Here is a 15824-nt window from a genome sequence, read left to right on the forward strand (position 1 = left end):
TAGATGTAAGTAGGTATTCCTACTGAGAAAGCGCTTTGTGATGAGAATCACTCCTTTAATGCACTCACAGGTGTACAGTAACTCTAGGGAAGGCCACAGGGAGCCTGACTCTCCTTTGGCTGGGTATTGTGTCCATTTCTGCCCCCAAAGTGCTGGTTTTAATCTTTACAGCCCTACATGGCTTGGCACTGGGCTTCCTGGAAGACCACCTTCTCCCATATGTACCTACCTAACTATGAGATCCTCTAAGGAGGCCTGCTGCACAGTGTTTATCATAATGGTGTCTACCCAAAAGGCCCTTTCACTGGTTGTTGCCCACCTCATTTCATTTAGCCCATCAAATGAAGTGAGGTGGGCAACGAACAGGGAAAGGGCCTTTTTGGTAGTGGCATTCCATTTATGGAATAGCCTTTCATCTTTGTTCTCTTTTTGGCATCAGGTGGAAGACCTTTTTGTTCATCCAGTTTTAAATAATTTAGGTAATCTGGGTCACTGTGCTTTTTAAAAAGCTGTTCTTAATTGTCCCTATCTGAGTAAGGAGGACCTTACATCAGTGGTACATGCTCTGGTAACCTCACGTTTGGACTACTGTAACGTGCTCTACGTAGGGCTACCTCTGAAGACGGTTCGGAAGCTACAGCTAGTGCAAAATGCGGCGGCCAGACTGCTAACAAGAACCAAGCGGTCTGAGCATATAACACCTGTTCTGGCCCGCCTGCACTGGCTTCCAATATGCTTCCGGGCTAGATTCAAAGTGTTGGTACTAACCTATAAAGCCTTATATGGCACAGAACCACGATATCTGCTGGAACGCCTCTCCCGATACGAACCGGCTCGTACACTACGGTCTACTACGAAGGCCCTCCTCCGGGTCCCGACCCACAGGGAGGCCCGGAGGGTAGTAACAAGATCAAGGGCCTTCTCAGTGGTGGCCCCCGAATTGTGGAACAGTCTCCCCGAGGAGGTACGCTTGGCGCCGACACTATTATCCTTTCGGTGCCAAGTTAAGACCTTTCTCTTCTCTGAGGCATTTTAATTTAAGTTAATTAAGTAAATGTTGTAATTTCATTTTAGATGGTTTTTTTATGTATTTGTTATATCAGATCCTGTAATTTTATTGTATATATGTTTTTATGTTCACCGCCCAGAGAGCTGCTTGCTAGTCGGGCGGTATATAAGTTTAATAATAATAATAATAATAAAATTAATTATGGGCAAGCACTGTATTTATGTCATTTTTTCCTTTTTAATGGTTTTATCTTTTACTTTCGTTTTACTTGTTTATTGTAATCCGTCTGGAGAATTTTATGTTATGGCCAGTATAAAAATGGTGTAATAAATAACTATTTGGATTGATGGGGGGAATGGAGTGGTAAACTATAGCTGAAGATATAATGTCTCTACGTGTGGGAATCTATTGAACCAGCATGGGAGCTGAAAACTTGCTGGTTTGCAGAAGGCTTAAGAGCTCTACTTCCTGAGGAAGGGAACTTTGAATAAGGAGGAAGGCAACATGTACTTGCTAGAATCTCTCTCTCTCTCTCTCTCTCTCTCTCTCTCTCTCTCTCTCTCTGTGTGTGTGTGTGTGTGTGTTTGCATGTACTTTTAGCTCCACCTCCCATGAGCTGTTCTGCCCTCTGCCCTACCAGCCCCAGTGAGCACCAGCTTTTCCACTGAAAGAAAACCTCCCTGAACCATAGATGGGTGCTTTTTCTTTGGTATGATAGATATACTGTACTCCTAAAGAAATCCCTTTGCTTCAGGTTTCTTATGATGTAGTCAACAGCCTGGTAATAAAAAAGAATAAATCTCTTCCATCATGGGAAATTAGTTTCTCTCAAAAGACTCAGTGCAATTTGAAGGTACAGCTTCTACTGTTCTCTGACTTTTCTTTGCTGCTTCCAGCTGAGGAGGCTATTTTGCAATGCCACTGGCAATTTTAAGCACTTGAGCCACTCGCTTCCTCTGTAGCTTCTGAGGAGGGGTTTTGTTTTGTTTTGGACATGTACAGGAAACAAAGATGAGAGAGACTTCCAGTCAGGAAGTACTGGGCAGAGCTCCTCTGTCTCCCTGGTTATTAGGCTGCTGGATTCAAATGGCAAGATGGCAACAGCTTTCATGTGGCAGAGGCTCATGTAATTTTGAGCATTTAGAACAGGGATGACTAACCTTGGGCCCTTCAGATGTTGCTGGACCAGATGGAAATAGAAGTCCAGCAATGTCAGGTGAGCCACAGGTAAGCCTCCCCTGGTTTTAGACTGGCAATTTGTGAATAACATAAACATGCAGCAAGCAAGTCCTGGGATGGGAGGGAAAGGTGGCAGTGGCTCTTTAGCATCCCTTCACCTCCGCCTTTATAGTTGGAACTGATTCACATGACTATTTTGGGAGTCTTGATTGTTCCTGTGCAGGAGCCGGCTTGCATTCAGTGCTGTTTAAAGTTGGTGCTGAATGCAAGCCCCACTGCTTTTAGCAGGAATCAGATCTACTCAGAAGAATAAGCATATCAAACACACATTGCCAGTTTGGTCCCACACAGTGTAGGGGAGAAAATAGGGTCAGGTTGAAGTAAGTGCAAAGTGTGGTTGTATGAATTGGCACTCACAATACCTGACTGTAAATATTTAAAAGTTCAGGAGACCTGTGGCAGATGTAAAAACGCTCCATCCGCCCCCCCCCCCGGTTCTTTAAAGCTAAATTTATAGGCAACTCCCACGTTCACTTGAAAAACTTGACATATGGTTTGTGGCTTTGAAAATTGCTCAAGACGGAAGCTCGTGCGGCTGAAAGAGTCTTTCTTGATGTGGGGAGTTTAGTCTGCTCCTAGCCTGGCCGTAAAGCAAACTCTTTTAATTAGGTATTGCTAGGCCTTAGATGAGGAAGTATGTGGTTAGGCTGCTCCATCACTATTTTAAACTGTGGTAATAAGGGCTAAACTTGGTAGAAATGGATAGCCGCACCCACTGGAAGCACAAGTATGTGGAGGGAAACTATCTGTGGGTGCTAGGTACAGATTTTTGGGGCTTATTTTTTGTTTTTTTAACTCACAGATTTGTTAACCCAACATGTATGCATTTTGAGCAGCAATTTTCCTCAGGAATTCTTTGGTAAATATTACAGGTATCTTAATCCAACCATTTTGTATCACGGGGGGAAATGTGACAGGGGGAACATGTGAGCCCCAGTCCCTGTCACATAACACCAATCTGTGTCACATGTGAACCAACCCAATTTTCTATGCTTTTTTAAAAAATTGTCTGTTGCTTGCCTTGTCAGATGAGCACACTCATCTGTACACTGTACCAGATCTTTGTTGCATTCCTCTCTAAGCAAGTGTGAGGGCTCACTGTGCTCTGAATTATGAGTTGAATTAAGTGTACTAAAGCAGTATAAGGAGATTGCAGAGAAGCTAAATAATTTTTTGTATCTTTTTCCACAGTAGAGGATATAGGGCAGATCCCTGAACCTGAACTAACATTTGCAGGAAGGGAGTCTGAGGAACATGAGGCAAATAGTGGTAGCAAGAGATGAAGTTCTAGGCTTAATAGACAAAATAAAAACTGACAAATTGCTGGGTCTGGATGGCATCCATGTGAGAGTTCTCATCAAAGAACTCAAATGTGAGGTTGCTAATCTGCTAATAAAAATATGTAACTTGTCTCTCAGATCTGCCTCCATACTTGAGGACTGGAAAGTAGCCAATGTAATGCCAATCTTTAAAAAGTGGTCCAGGGGGGATCCCGGAAATTGCAGGCTGGTTAACTGAACATCTGTTCCAGGAAAACTGTTAGAAAGTATTATTAAAGATAAATTAACCAAGCATATAGAAGAACAAGCTCTGCTGAAGCAGAGCCACCATGGCTTTTGCATGGGAAAGATCTGCCTCACTAACCTTTTAGAATTCTTTGAGAGCGACAACAAGCATATAGATAGAGGTGAACCAGTGGGCATAATGTACTTAGACTTCCAAAAAACTTTTGATAAGGTACCTCACCAAATACTTGTGCATAAGCTTAGCATAAGAGGAGAGATCCTTGTGTGGATCAGGAATTGGATAAGGAGCAGGAAGCAGTGAGGAGTAATAAATGGACAGTTCTCCTAATGAAGGGCTGTAGAAAGTGGAGTCACCCAAGGATCAGTATTGGAACCTGTGCTTCTTAACTTGTTCATAAGCTATCTAGAATTAGAGGTGAGCAGTGAGGTGGCCAAGTTTGCTGATGATACTAAATTGTTTGGGGTTGTCCAAAAGGATCTCTCCAAACTGAGTGAATGGGCGGTAGAATGGCAAATGCAACTCATTGTGAACAAGTATAAAGTTATGCATATTGGTGCAACAATCTTAATTTCACATATACACTCATGAGGTCTGAACTGGCGGTGACTGACCAGGAAAGAGACCTTGGGGTCATTGTAGTGCATAGCTAAATGAAGATGACTCAGCATGCGGCAGTTGTGAAAAAGGCGAATGCCACGAAAGAGATAATTGGGAAAGGTATTGAAAATAATTGATACAATGCCTTTGTATAAATTTATAGCGCATCCACATTTGGAATACTGTGTATAGTTCTGGTCACCTTACCTCGAAAAGGATATCGTAGAGCTGGAAAAGGTTCAGAAAATGGCAACCAGAATGATCAAAGGGATGGGGCGACTCCCCTATGAGGAAAGGTTACAGCTTTAGACTTACAGAAAAGGAGAGTCAGAGGCGACATGACAGAAGTGTATAAGATTATGCATGGCATGGAGAAAGGGGATAAACGTTTTTCTCCCTCATAACACTAGAACTCGTGGACATTCAATGAAGCTGAATGTTGGAAGATTCAGGACAGGCGAAATAAAGTACTTCTTCACACAGTGCATAATTATAGTATGGCATTTGCTCCCACAAGAGGTAGTGATAGCCACCAACTTGGATGTCTTTAAAAGAGGATTAGACAACTTCATTAAGCATAAGGCTATCAATGGCTACTAACCCTGATGGCCATGCTCTGCCACGATAGTCTGAGACAGTATCCTTCTGAAAACCTGTTGCTGGAAGCCACAGGAGGGAGGAGTGCTCTTGCACTCAGGTCCTGCTTGCAGGCTTCCAATGGGCATCTGGTTGGCCACTGTGAGAAAAGGATGCTGGACTAGATGGGCCACTGACCTGATGCTGTAGGCTCTTCTTATGCTCTTTTGAATTCTGTGACATGACCAGGACAGTAGCCTATGTGACTAGAAGGCAGCAGCATATTTTGCCTTGATGTTTTCCAAAGTGAAAAGCCTTAATATTCAAAAGTATTGAAATGATTAGCTTGTCTCATTCAGAAGGAGACCATAAGAAAAAGAAAAGTAGCCCATATGCTTTTAATAAGCATAAACCTATTTATGCTTAAACATAAGCATAAACTTAAATGTTAATAAAGTTAAACATAAAACCAGTTCAGATGGCATGCATTCCCTCAAGCCTCACCTCATAGTACAACCAAGTTATGCTCACTGTATTTTGCCAAAACTTGCACCTTATAAAGGATTTATTTTCCTCAGAAACTACAAACATAGGGTATGTTATTCATTTTTCTCCTTCTGGATCTGCATGGTTGTACATAAGAATGTTTTTGGGGTTCAGAATTGTCCCTGAGCCTGGTAGACAACAAACATCAAACCACTTGTTAGTTTAATCTGAAAAGCAGTCTGTGTTCCCATCAATAATAATGATTGAGGTTTTCTTACTTGAACAGCCTATAGGTAACATCCTTAGTAGGTAGAAAGAAAGCAGAAACCTTACATTTTCCTGAGCCCTTTAATTATATAGCCAGAAGAGTGGTTGTATGCTATAGCCAGCATGGATTTTTCACATTCCGCAATGTTACATTGAAAATACGCCCCATGACATTCTGATGCTTCCTATAAGTTCAATTCAAAACGAAACCTTACAAAACTTATAGTCCTGAACTCAGAAACGCTTGTTTAACAACCCTGTAAAATTTCATGGCAATATACAAAACAGTCAGAGAAAATAGAGAGTTCAAAGTCTACAAAGAGAGAAAAAAACCCCAGAGCCCTTTTGGACTTTTTTCTGTCAGAGTTCTCATAATCTGTTGAAATTAATTAAAAATCAGCCATGTTCACAGAGTACCTGTAATCCTGTTACTGACCTTACCCCATACGCCGATCTTCATTGCAGTTTAAACGTTATGCCTGGCTGATTTTTAATTAATTTAAGAAATTTTGGCTTGAACCCAATGATAGTGTCGGGCATGCTCAGTAAGAACCAACTGTCAGTGTTCTAAAAGCCAGACTCCCAGTTGCTTCGCTTGGCTAATCAGGGGGCCACACCCACACCAGACTTTGATTTTACTTGAGACAGTCATGGCTTCCTCCAAAATATCCTGGGAAGTGTAGTTTGTGAAGGGTGCTGAGAGGAGACTCCTATTCCACTGAGAGAGCTCCAGTCGCTGGTTTAACAGTCAGCCACTCTGATTGAAGCTCTGTGAGTGGAACAGGGTGTCTCCTAGCAGCTAGCAGCACCCTTCACTAACTACATTTCCCAGGATTCTTTGAGGGAAGCCATGACTGTCCAAAGTGAAATAAAGGCCTGGTGTTGGATGTGGCCAGGGACAGCTTTGGTTTAAATTTGGGTGGGAGTCTACATGTGCCTGCTGTAGAATAAAAAGGTGGGGGAAACGCTGAAAAGGACTGATACTGTTCACAGTGGGTTTTTTTGGAAAGGAAAGGGGCTTCCCCTCTGCCCATGCCCACCCACCCAATCACCTCCTCCTACCCCCTGTCCCTCCCCCAGGTCAGTGTTGGACTACTGCCTGGGAGACCAGGGTTCAAATCCCCACACATAAGAACATAAGAAGAGCCTGCTGGATCAGGCCAGTGGCCCATCTAGTCCAGCATCCTGTTCTCACAGTGGCCAACCAGGTGCCTGGGGGAAGCCCGCAAGCAGGACCCGAGTGCAAGAACACTCTCCCCTCCTGAGGCTTCCGGCAACTGGTTTTCAGAAGCATACTGCCTCTGACTGGGGTGGCAGAGCACAGCCATCACGGCTAGTAGCCATTGATAGCCCTGTCCTCCATGAATTTGTCTAATCTTCTTTTAAAGCCGTCCAATCTGGTGGCCATTACTGCATCTTGTGGGAGCAAATTCCATAGTTTAACTATGCGCTGAGTAAAGAAGTACTTCCTTTTGACTGTCCTGAATCTTCCAACATTCAGCTTCTTTGAATGTCCATGACTTCTAGTATTATGAGAGAGGGAGAAGAACTTTTCTCTATCCACTTTCTCAATGCCATGCATAATTTTATACACTTCTATCATGTCTCCTCTGACCCGCCTTTTCTCTAAACTAAAAAGCCCCAAATGCTGCAACCTTTCCTTGTAAGGGAGTCGCTCCATCCCCTTGATCATTCTGGTTGCCCTCTTCTGAACCTTTTCCAACTCTATAATATCCTTTTTGAGATGAGGCGACCAGAACTGTACACAGTATTCCAAATGCGGCCGCACCATAGATTTATACAACGGCATGATGATATCGGCTGTTTTATTTTCAATACCTTTCCTAATTATCCCTAGCATGGAATTTGCCTTTTTCACAGCTGCCGCACACTGGGTCGACATTTTCATCGTGCTGTCCACTACAACCCCGAGGTCTCTCTCCTGGTCGGTCACCGCCAGTTCAGACCCCAGGAGCGTATATGTGAAATTAAGATTTTTTGCTCCAATATGCATAATTTTACACTTGTTTATATTGAATTGCATTTGCCATTTTTCCGCCCATTCACTCAGTTTGGAGATATCTTTTTGGAGCTCTTCACAATCCCTTTTTGTTTTAACAACCCTGAACAATTTAGTGTCGTAAGCAAACTTGGCCACTTCATTGCTCACTCCTAATTCTAGGTCATTAATGAACAAGTTGAAAAGTACAGGTCCCAATACCGATCCTTGAGGGACTCCACTTTCTACAGCCCTCCATTGGGAGAACTGTCCGTTTATTCCTACTCTCTGCTTTCTGCTTCTCAACCAATTCCTTATCCACAAGAGGACCTCTCCTCTTATTCCATGACTGTTAAGCTTCCTCAGAAGTCTTTGGTGAGGTACTTTGTCAAACGCTTTTTGAAAGTCTAAGTACACTATGTCCACTGGATCACCTCTATCTATATGCTTGTTGACACTCTCAAAGAATTCTAATAGGTTACTGAGACAGGACTTTCCCTTGCAGAAGCCATGCTGGCTCTGCTTCAGCAAGGCTTGTTCTTCTATGTGCTTAGTTAATCTAGCTTTAATAATACTTTCTACCAGTTTTCCAGGGACAGAAGTTAAGCTAACTGGCCTGTAATTTCTGGGATCCCCTCTGGATCCCTTTTTGAATATTGGCGTTACATTTGCCACTTTCCAGTCCTCAGGCACGGAGGAGGACCCGAGGGACAAGTTACATATTTTAGTTAGCAGATCAGCAATTTCACCTTTGAGTTCTTTGAGAACTCTCAGGTGGATGCCATCCGGGCCCAGTGATTTGTCAGTTTTTATATTGTCCATTAAGCCTAGAACTTCCTCTCTCGTTACCACTATTTGTCTCAGTTCCTCAGAATCCCTTCCTGCAAATGTTAGTTCAGGTTCAGGGATCTGCCCTATATCTTCCACTGTGAAGACAGATGCAAAGAATTCATTTAGCTTCTCTGCAATCTCCTTATCGTTCTTTAGTACACCTTTGACTCCCTTATCATCCAAGGGTCCAATCGCCTCCCTAGATGGTCTCCTGCTTTGAATGTATGTATAGATTTTTTTTGTTGTTGGTTTTTATGTTCTTAGCAATGTGCTCCTCAAATTCTTTTTTAGCATCCCTTATTGTCTTCTTGCATTTCTTTTGCCAGAGTTTGTGTTCTTTTTTATTTTCTTCATTCGGACAAGACTTCCATTTTTTGAAGGAAGACTTTTTGCCTCTAAGAGCTTCCTTGACTTTGCTCGTTAATCATGCTGGCATCTTCTTGGCCCTGGCGGTACCTTTTCTGATCTGCGGTATGCACTCCAGTTGAGCTTCTAATATCGTGTTTTTAAACAACTTCCAAGCATTTTCGAGTGATGTGAACACAGCCATGAAGCTCACTGGGTGACCTTGGGGCCAGTCACTGCCTCTCAGCCTCAGAAGAGGGCAATGGTAAAACCACCTCTGAATACCGTTTACCATGAAAACCCTATTCATAGGGTCGCCATAAGTCGGGATTGACTTGAAGGCAGTCCATTTCCATTTTCAAACATGATTGCATAGAAATAAATCCCATTGAACTCAAAAAGTATGCAAATGATCAAACCCACCCTCCCTTCTCCCTCCTATCCCCTCCCTCTTGCCCCTTCCCTCCCCCTTCCTTTGCCCTTCTCTTCCAATCTCCTCTTTCCCTTTCCCCCTCCTCCCCCTCCCCTTCCTCCTCCCCATGGTCAGTTTTACCTATCTTAAGCATGATTGCATAGGAGTAAATACCATTGAACTCTATAAGCATGCAAATGATCAACCTGCCCTCCCCTCCCCCTTTCTTTGCCCCCTCCAATCCGCTCCTTCTCCATGGTCAGTTTTACCTATCCTAACCATGATAGCATAGGAGTAAATCCCATTGAACTCAATAAGCATGCAAATGATCAGACCTGCCTTTCCCTCCTTCCCCTCTCCTCTCCCTTCCTCCTCCCCTCCCCTCTTCTTTCTTCCTCTTCCCCTGCCCACTTCAGCCCTCCCTCCCTCCCTCCCAGTCAGTTTCACCTATCCTAACCATGATTACAGGGGAGTAAATCCCACTGAACACAATAAGCATGCAAATGATCGATCCATTCTCAGCAAACTTGCACAGGATCCCATTTCTTACCTCCCAAACTAAAAAGCAGAGAAATTCACTAATAGGGAAAAAACCTTGCGGTTTAAGAACATACCTATAGCCCACAGGTATTTCTATCAAACTTTTAGAAGCAGGTAATTTCCTCCCTGCTAAAACAACATCAGCACAACACATGTCTTGTTTCTGTTATTTGGGCTGATTGTAGGTGTTGCCACCGCTCACCATATGCTCAGAGGCACATGTTACCAAAATCTTCAAAGCTACACAGCAAGTGGATTGTACTGTGAAAAACCAACCCAAATTGTGTTTGCATTTTGACAACTTTGTACAGCAGTCCAATATCTCAGAGAGGAGGTCAGGTCTCCTGCTCCCCTGGTGCATTCACTAGCTGCCGAATTTCCCTGCTTTTTAAAGTTTGATAGAAATATCTGTGGGCTATAAGTATGTTCTTAAACCGCAAGGTTTTTTGCGTATTAGTGAATTAAGACATATTCAAATAGTAAATGTCTGCAAGAGGGTGCAATGTATGGTCTACAGACACAGAAAAGAAGGAGCTTGAATTATTCTTTGATTCTTCCTTCCTTCCTTCTGTGTAACATATGAAACAACCCTATATGTAAAGGAAACTTGCAGATGGAAAGAAAGTACTGTGGGGGAGCCCCAGGAAACAGAAGAAAATCTAGGTTAAAAATCCTTGCTGAAGATGTTTGAAGTACCAGGTTTATATATATATATATAATTATGACTCTTGAGTCCCTCATAATTGAGTCCCATTGAACTCAATGAAGCTTACTTCTGAGTAGACATGTGTTGGATTGCAGCATTAATTAACTGTAGCTGAGCTTTTTAAAATGGTGGGCACTTTATGACAAACAATATCCATCGCTAGGCACACAATGAGGCTGTCAGTTCTAATGCTTTAGGAAATATATTGAGCAATACAGTGTTCAGGAGGTAGCATTCCCTACCCCACTTTGAGACATTGCCTACAGTGGGAACATTTAAAAACAATTATTCTGTGGATAAGGAACTGTCCTGCATGCTCACTTCTAATCCACAATGTTTCCGGGCTACCCGAGGGAATTATTTAGGCCACTATCCTTAAAGTATCATTTTGTTGTTTTTCTAATTTCATTCAGCTTCTGCTTCGAGTGTCAGAATGGAATGCTAAAAGCTTTGCCAGATTAAAGCTTTTTGCTCCCCTCAAAGTGTTTCAGATTTTCAGTAGGTGGAGCTTTGGGCTTTGGAGGGAGTTGTTTCCTTCTTGTAGTGGGGTAGAAGCTGAGAGCTGTATTGGGAGGCACCTTTTTGCCTCACTGTCTGCTGCTCATGAAATGGAACCACAGAAAGCTGGGGGAAATTGCTGGTAGGAGTGTTTTTGCCCAGATTAGTTGGCTGCAAATGCTAGGAGAGGCACAAGAGATCCCTGCCCCCCGTACTTCATTTTGATGGCTCCTGGGGTCAGAAATAATTATACCCCTGTGGCTCGCACATAGAGATGGGGGAGAAATTTGTTCAAGTTGCATTTAAAAGTAAACTTCCTAAATTTGAACTTCTTTAAACAATATGTAAACCAAAATGCAGCTACCCTTCTAAATTCGCACTTCTCTGAGTTTTGCAATACAGTCCTCCAGCGAAGTAATGCATTTGCTAGGGTAAGATGTGCATGAAGATGCATATATTGGTGAAAATAACACACATGTGTTAGGGAAAAGTGCTTACAAAAATGTGTTAAGGAAAGTTGCAATCAAAATGAGTATATTAGGAGAAATTCACACTACAATACTGATGAATTTTCATGAGAATGTTTTTTTTTTAAAGTCCACTCATTCAGCTCCCACTCAGCGCTATTATAATTGTCTTCTTCTCCCTCACTGGCCCTCTTTTTGTGTGATATGCTGCTGTACCATGCTGAGGCTGTTAAGTTGCAGCTGAGGCCCTCCTGTGCTTCACCATTGGCATCCAGCAGCTTTTCTTCCTCAAGGGCCCTGGTGAGCAAACTATTAGAAGCTGAACCAGGAATTGAGCATTGACCAATAGGCTTGGGGAAGAGCTGGAAACGGGATGCAACAGTAAAATATGGCATCCTGAGTTCCATGAGCATGTCAGACACAGATAGGATCACCCACATTGTAAAAAAAATTAATAGCAGCTATTGTGAGTGTGACTATGGCCATACTACTCTGAACACACCTGATCCCAGAAGCTAAGTAGGGTCAGGCCTGGTTAGTACTTGGATGGGAGACCACCAGGGAATACCAGGTGCCATAGGCTTAGAGGAAGGCAATAGTAAAATACCTCTTACCATGAAAACCCTATGAATATTTTTTTTAAAAAAAGATTCATAGGATCGCCGTAAGTCGTAATCGACTTGAAGGCATATAACAATGTGAGTGTGAGCAACAGACAGGACTAGGTTTAACCTTTTATCTGCACATTTTCCTAATTAAACCGTTGCCCTCAATCTGGTATTTGCCTTGTGGGTGTGTGGAAACAGGCATGAGGAAAACTGATAAGCACCCTTGTCCAGTACCATAATGTTAATCTGAACCCACGCCCTCTTCACAGTTGCATTTAACATTTTAAAAGAAATGTAGGGGAGTCTAATCCTGGATCTCCTGTGTCATGTCTAGTTTGGCCCCCAGAGCAAGATCTCATTTTTCATGCTGTTGTGATAATGGTGGTTATCATTTGCATTCTGCTCTGTAGCAGTTGCCTATGTTTTAAAGCAAATATTAATATTAATTAAATTTATATCCCACCCTTCGTCTCAGCAGGAGCCCAGAGCAGCAAACAAAAACACTAAAAATATTCTAAAACAACTTAAAAGCAGTCTTTAAAATATATTAAAACAAAACATTTTAAAAAATAAAACCTTAAAAGCATCTTTAAAAGCAATGCTAGATCGCTCTTACTAGTTTTTTTGCCTGACACTAAGAAACACACTAGGATGCTATATACCCAACACTTGTTTCCTGTATCTTAACTGGATTGTGTGAAACTCACATTCATGGTAAAAAAATAAATGATGGAGTTTGTTAAATGATCAAAGGGTAAAATAGATTTTATTGAATGTCAGTCTTTCTGATACTTGGTTTGAAGTACTTCTGATGGTTCCTGTGACAATCTGGTAGTCTAAAGTAACTGTTGATCCAGGGTACATGCATGCCACAGAGCTCCAGGAGACCCCTGCCTTGCTAACTAGATGATTTGTGTTGTTATAGGGAAGTTTGAGCAGATCCACGCAGATTATAGTTAGCTGTCTTTAGCCACGGGCACTAGATTTCAGATACAGCAGTCAACAAATTTCCAGTCAGTCACTATTCAGCTTCGTTAAAGCAGTGGAGATTTCAGTATATTTTCGGAAAACATTTGGGAGAATTTTTGAACAGCACTTTTAGTGTACAGTAGGGGCCCACTTATACGGCGGGTTAGGGACCAGGCCCCCGCCGTAAAGGGGAAATTGCCGTAAAGCGGAACCCATTGACTTCAATGGGTCGTGTTGCGCGAAAATGCCGCAAAACAGCAAAATCGGCTTTAAAACGGGGAATTTCCCCTGATTGAAAGCCGCCACATCAGCGGAATGCTGTAAAGCGGGGCCCTACTGTACTCTGTGAGTGTACATACCTTTCCCTTCCCCATTTTATCCTCTCAGGGCTCCTGTGAGGTAGGTTAGACTGAGAGACAGTTACTGGCCCAAGGTCACCCAGTGAGCTTCATGGCTGAGAAGGGGTTTGAAACCAGGTCTGGCAGAATGTCCTAGTTATCATTTGTCTCTTTAACTTAGAAACTTGTACATTTGTAATGCCTGATGATAACATAGCGTGTTCAGAGACTAATAGTTTGTCCCTAGAAAGGCTCCTTTTTCAGTCCTTCATTCAAAGCACTATATTAGTAGTACTAATAGCATTAACTCTCCACCAGTGCTATGTGTTTATTCTGCACCACATGTCAAAGGTGATTCCTCTTATTAGATTTTTTTATGAGGTTTTCTGATGGACTGAGGCATGCTGGAGTATTGTGTTGCGTCTGCATTGCGTCTACGGTATCTGAAAATTTTATTTTCTCTGCATGTAAGCTCTGTGATATGGAAGTATCCTTTAGTGTCATTTTTGTACACTATATACACTTCTTAACATATAGGTGAATTGGAGGTGAATATTGTGAATGTCTTTTTTTATGAAATGGAATTGTAACCTTTTAAAAACAGTGTTTGTTTAAGAGGGCAGCCTTTCATCTACTGTTCTGTCCTTGGCTTGCCCTGGTGCTTTGCTACAACAATGCCGTGTGGCAATAAGGGGTTCTAAGATTAATTCCAGAATGCCTCCTAATATCTCAGCACAGATGAGTACGTTGTGAGTGCAGGGAAAGGGCCATTGCAGCAACTGCCCTGCAATGCAGAATATCCCTCAGGTTCGGTCTGCAGTGGCATCTCCAGGTAGGAGAGGTGCCATCAGGCAGGGCTGGTTCCAAAGGGTGGCCAGGTTGGGCACTGGCCTGAGGGCCCTGCAGCTCTAGGACCCCCTGGGGGGCCCCTGAGGGACCCTCCGCTCCGCTTCCGCGATCCCGCGGATCGCAAGACAAGCTTCCGAGCCGCCCACCATCCCCCCTGCTTCACCTACCTTTCTCTGCTGTTTGCGCAGGGTTGCCATCAATAAAGATGGCAGCCGAGGTTTCCGTAAAGGACTGAAGCCTCTGCCGCCATCTTGGTTGATGGCAGTAATGCGCACACTGCATGCCATCAACCAAGATGGCGGCAAAGGTTTCAGTCCCTTACGGAAACCTCGGCCACCATCTTTATTGATGGCAACCCTGCGCAAACAGCAGAGAAAGGTAGGTGAAGCGCAGGGGATGGCGGGCGGTTTGGAAGCTCATCTTGCGATCCGTGGGATCGCGGAAGGGAAGCAGAGGGGCCCGGGGCAGGCTAATGCCCAAGGGCCCGCGCATTCCTGGAGCCGGCCCTGCCATCAGCGACTCAACCTGAGAGACCTTCTGGGAGAGACTTCTACCTGAAACTCTGGAGAGCTGCTGCCAGTCAGTGTAGACAGTACTGGACTAGATGGACCAATGATCTGAATCAGTATAAGGCAGCTTTCTATGTGAGAGGAAAATCCTGGTGGAGAATTGATTTTTTTTTAACTGCTTTTTTTCAAAAATCTTTGCAAATGACAGAAGAGGATGTATTCAACCCCCGCTACATACACATTTTTGTCTGTGAAAACATTAAAATAGCTAAATCAACAGAAACAGCAAAAAATTAGAATTATTTCTCAGTACACTATGTGGAAGATCCCAGGCTCTAATATTATTCATATAATCTGCCTCTCATTAACATAGCAAATCAGAACAAATTCTTAGGAGCTGAGGCCTACAAAATAGGTAAATTGACTCCAATAAATTAAAATAAACCAAAAGTTTGTATTTTTATTTTTCAAGAGGAGGTTGCAATATTGGCGAGGATTTGTGTGTTTTTTCTTGGAAAGGGGTGTGGCCACAAGGAAGTTTGAACGTGGATTAAGAGGGAAAGTGAGGGAACAAGTGCCCACTGATACCCTGTGCCCAAGGGCCCGCAGAAACCTGGAGCCGGCCCTGATTTGAATTGCGGGATGTCTCTTCAGATCATTAGTAAAGATGAGATATCTTCTTTGGCTGGAGCTGATTATGGCAGTAACTGAATTTTGATATTTCTCTTTGAGTTAGGAGGGGGTGGGGAAACCTGCTGTAAAATCCATCTGTGAACATTCCTTGAAAATAACAAGAGAGGACAATTGAAAGCCCTGGAAATGTACTCTTGGCAGCTTTGTGCCATGTATTTGGAAAACAAAGTGTTGCTGTTGTCTGTTTCCGTCAACCAACCATCTAATTTTAATTATTCAGTGGAAGGTCATTGAAGTATATTGCTCTGTCTTTCATGATTCAAACATTAATGCTAAAACTGGTCAATATGGTAGCCAGTAAAAGGATTATTACAAGAAGATGATTTTTGTCTACTGCCCTCAGTTGAATGGCAAATGGT

At 42.9% G+C, this 15824-nt stretch overlaps 1 protein-coding gene and 1 pseudogene across 2 annotated transcripts in view; both read left to right on the forward strand.

Moving 5' to 3' along the window:
- SRGAP3 (SLIT-ROBO Rho GTPase activating protein 3) overlaps window positions 1-15824 on the forward strand; it is a 332528-nt gene that overhangs the window by 219112 nt on the left and 97592 nt on the right. The window lies entirely within an intron of this gene.
- LOC133382518 (5S ribosomal RNA) lies at window positions 11974-12082 on the forward strand (annotated as a pseudogene).

This window comes from Rhineura floridana, chromosome 3 (assembly GCF_030035675.1).
Source record: "Rhineura floridana isolate rRhiFlo1 chromosome 3, rRhiFlo1.hap2, whole genome shotgun sequence".
In the NCBI taxonomy this organism is placed as follows: Eukaryota; Metazoa; Chordata; class Lepidosauria; order Squamata; family Rhineuridae; genus Rhineura; species Rhineura floridana.